Here is a 4,352-nt window from a genome sequence, read left to right as displayed (position 1 = left end):
GGCTGACAGCTACATTATATTTATCAAAGCTCTCCTCTTCTCCTTTCGTCATTGTTTCATATATTACAATATAAGAATAGAAGCATGCTGAGTAGCATCTTCACAAGTTAAGTCCGCCGTTAGCCCTATACCTTGAGAAGTTAAACGAAGTAATCTGTACTCAAAATCAGAATGTTAAGAACGACCTAACAATCGGTATGCAACACGTCAGACAGTATTCGACCCAATGGCATTGCATTGGCAAACTAGATCATTATAACGTTCATAGAATTTGAAAAATGTCTGAATTTAAATGTGAATGTTAAAATCCTTGTAACACCAAAATATTTGTCAGTAGCCTGCTTCGATTTTGATCATACGTAGAATACGCTCTCGCGTATTGAATCAGGTGAGACATATAAGCAAAATATGTAGGTGATGACATAATATAATGCTATACAGAAATGGGAAGTTGACTATGGAGAAGCTAAAATCATCCCGCTTGTCATAAAATTGATTGTTAGTTTGTAGATAACGTCTACTTTCTATGAAACATCCAAATATGAAGCAGATATGGAAGAATCAGTGGTGTCTTATATTTCGAGTTCAATATGATATATCGAATAGACATATGAATGAAAGTGAGTATTGTTCATAAATAAAACGCTGTCAATGTATTTAACTGTCAAATTGAAGATATACACAGCTAGGGATTTTTTCTTCTCATGCAGATGCGTGTGAATGAATTCTTCCTCTTGAGAATAAGAAAACAAAATAACAGAGAAGCACAATTTGTAACCATGGGAATTCCAACAGACTGTTGGAAGACCTGATCACCAAAGATTACGTAGCCATTGTCAAATAAGAGCTCCAGCATCTTTTGGATATTAAAACTACAAAGTAATGGTTATGGGTGGCTAACAACAAGGTATGACTATTTCCGAGTTCCAATTTTATTGAAGCTGTCTATGACTTCAAAAACATAGTTTTGAATTTATCGTGAGGAATGGTGGTGTAATGTGTTAATAAAATCATATGTTTTGATGCTGTTGATTTTTAAAAAGTTGTTTGCGATTTCAAATTTACTAAACATTCTCTGAAATTTTTGAGAATCTAGTTTGATTTACACAATATCTAGCAGTTGACATTTTCGTGAGGAGTAAAGAAAAGGGCCTGGCTGAACATTTACTGAATCCTGCAATATGTCTCTGTTTGTGAAGGTTTAAATGAATCTAGTATATATGCATAGTAAGTTATATTCATTCGTCCCATTGATTGGAAATTAAATGTGCTTTAGAATGAAAAACGTGACTTTTAAAAACAAAGTTTTTAAAAAGGGAACATGAAGTATAAGTTGGATAACCATATGTGGAATTAAAGCCACTTTAAGTTCGTTTGAAGAACAATTGTAATAATGAGCCTTACAAACAAAAACTTTGTTGTTACAATTTTGTCAGGTGGAACCAATAAATATTCCTCATGTAAACAATCAAAGTCTTTCATCACTTCTGGTTTGCTAAACACAGAAGGATGGATGGTACGCATTTTTTGTTTTAAAGTTTAAAGTGTCTAATACGAGTCTAAATTCAACGTCTTCAAATTTACGTTCGTAATACATGAACAGATCCAGGATCTTTTCACATGGGGGGGGGGGGGGTCGAACTCTAAAACATTCAAACTCATTTACTTCCACAACGTCACAAACCATGTCTATTAATTGTCTCTGTTCACTACGGTAGGGTAGGTACATGTACTCCCGCAGTGGCGGACCCAGGATTTCCGAAAGGGAGGGTGTGTGTGTGTGAAAGTTTAGTCTTATCCAAAATGCTCAGTCACTTTGGGTGCCAAATCTGGACTTTTGTAAATTTGTGGCAAAAAAGGGGGGAGGGGCTCTAAATCCGCCACTGTTCCGGACTCGGTAAGCGTGGCTAGCGATACATTTCCACTAACCTTCAATGATTGCCATAAAAAGGGGGAGGGGGGGATTTGAGCTAAAAGAGACTTGATTGAAATAATCTGCAATTCCCTGTCTAATTATGCAATTTCTTTTCGGTCAATTTTTAATGCATGAGATGAACGATTGAGTGAGGTCCAAACTCCACCAAAGTTAATTACGTTAGACAGTGAGGTCCAAACTCCACCAAAGTTAATTACGTTAGACAGTGAGGTCCAAACTCCACCAAAGTTAATTACGTTAGAGAGTGAGGTCCAAACTCCACCAAAGTTAATTGCGTTAGACAATGCAGTAGCATAAAATACCGCCAGCAAAAGGGTTTACACGCAGACTCCTGAAGTATGAACAATGCTACCCCCCCCCCTTTCTGTTTTATTTTTATTTATTTTTTTAGCGACAATTTCTCCGAAATTTGCTGATTCCCCGTCTGACCATCCCAATTTCGATTTGTGTAATCGTTTCACGCTTTAAATAGAGATTGGTCTTCTGGCGGTATAATAAAATACACTGTAATTACTTGGAAAATGTGCCCCGAAACCGGGACTACGTGTTCGTTTCAAAATTATGTGCCTTACATTGTGTAATCTAAAATACCGGTATAAGGCCAATCTCTAAACTTACAAAAATGTTTTCCAGTAGAACTTTGCTGTGGTAATAGTAAAATGGACTGGATTTTCTTAACTGTTTAGCCTACCTGCACCTCAGATCTCCATATATTTCCGTATTTTAGATGCAGAAAAAATACGGAAAAAATGGATGAAACTAAGAAAGTAAGAAAATGAGGAAAAAATCTGGAAAATATGCGGGAAAAATACAGAAAGTTGGACTTAGTATATATTTTCAATCAGAAATGCAATAGGAATGAAGAACTTAGAAAAAATTTCATCTGGAAAAAATACGGAGCTCTGAACTTAGAAAAAATATTCAGTTACCCTTACTGATATTAAACACTTTGAAAAGAAAGTCTTAAAAAGAGATCGGGTTCATAATTTAAAACCATCGGGTGTGTTATTCATTTCTTTACTGGAGCCAGGCCAGGTCAGGCCATGAGAGCCAGATTGATTGATTGTAAATTGTTTAACGTCCCTCTCGAGAATATTTCACTCATATGAAGATGTCACCATTGCCGGTGAAGGGCTACAAAATTTAGACCTATGCTTGACGCTTACAGCCTTTGAACAGGGAGGGATCTTTATCGTGCAACGCCTGCTGTAACATGGGACCTCAGTTTTAACGGTCTCATCCGAAGGACCGCCCCATTCAGTCACCTCTTACGACAAGCAAGGGGTACTGAGGCCAGACAAGAAACCATTTGATGTTTAATGCCGTTTTACAACAGTTGACAAATAATTTATGTACATGTAGCTGGAGAATGCAGATATTACAGTACATATGTATGTATGCAAACAATCTACAGTGTATTTTATAGACTGGTTAATTTTGCTCTAGACAATTTAAGGATTCTCACTTACAGTCTCCATTTAATATTGAATTTGCTATCAAAATAACTATGGCATCAACAATATTTAACACTCTTGTTATATGGGGTCTAGCTGTGGTATTTTTTAAAATTATTCTTATTTGCCATTTTATTTTATTTTTTCAGAGTGTTCTGTAAAGCTGTTCTTCATGAATGTATGTGAATATTTCCAAAATGAGGATTTTAAAAAAGTTTAATCAAAAAATTGCACTATATCTAATTTGTACCTTTAACCAGGACTTTCTAAGTGAGTTTACTTTGACTGCGACAATGTGTATATGAGTACAGATCCTTTGAAGTACTTAAAAAATGGATTTTCTGACAGTGGCCGGTGGAGGTGTTGTGGATGAAACTCCTGACAGTGATTTTATGACCAAATGATGAACAAGTGTCGAAGTGAACAAATCAAAGAACTGCACATGGTTGCAGATGTTTGGTTTTATCAATTCATCTGTTCATTTGTTTACAGAACTTTGAATTGTAACTCTTAAAGTTTCATTAGGATGTAATAAATTATTCCTATAAGAATTTAAATGAAGTTTATGGAAGAGTTTTCTTTTTTCTGCATGTTACAGATTTTCGTATTTCTGTTAATGTCATAATGATCTCCAGATAGTAGTAAATTGTGACAAATAGTTTTGTAAAGCGCCTACATCTAAATCCAGCTTGGTTACCGTTACTTTATCTCAATTTAGCAGTTGTTGATAGCATATTTAAATTCTTGTGAGGACTTTGCAAGGGAATAATGGAAAGAAATTAGATTCCTCTCCAATATTCTGGCAGTCACTGACTTTTGTTACTTATAAAGTGTTCCAGACTCCAGAGTTATTTCTTCTGATTCCCGGGTCTTTTTATAACAGTAGGTATTTATATGTACAGCCAAATCAAATTTAGGATATATCTTTTCAATTCAATTGAAGAGAGCATTACACAAGCAAT

At 35.3% G+C, this 4,352-nt stretch overlaps 1 long non-coding RNA gene across 1 annotated transcript; it reads left to right on the top strand.

The window, feature by feature from the left end:
* The first annotated feature begins 2,943 nt into the window (after positions 1–2,943).
* On the top strand, positions 2,944–3,956 carry LOC125664809 (uncharacterized). The gene is made up of 2 exons (XR_007366074.2): positions 2,944–3,327; positions 3,540–3,956. It is a non-coding gene; the product is annotated as an uncharacterized LOC125664809 (long non-coding RNA).
* The last annotated feature ends 396 nt before the right edge of the window (positions 3,957–4,352 follow it).

This window comes from Ostrea edulis, chromosome 1 (genome assembly GCF_947568905.1).
Source record: "Ostrea edulis chromosome 1, xbOstEdul1.1, whole genome shotgun sequence".
In the NCBI taxonomy this organism is placed as follows: Eukaryota; Metazoa; Mollusca; class Bivalvia; order Ostreida; family Ostreidae; genus Ostrea; species Ostrea edulis.
Note: the sequence above shows the minus strand (reverse complement) of the source record. Positions and strands in the feature narration are given on the sequence as shown.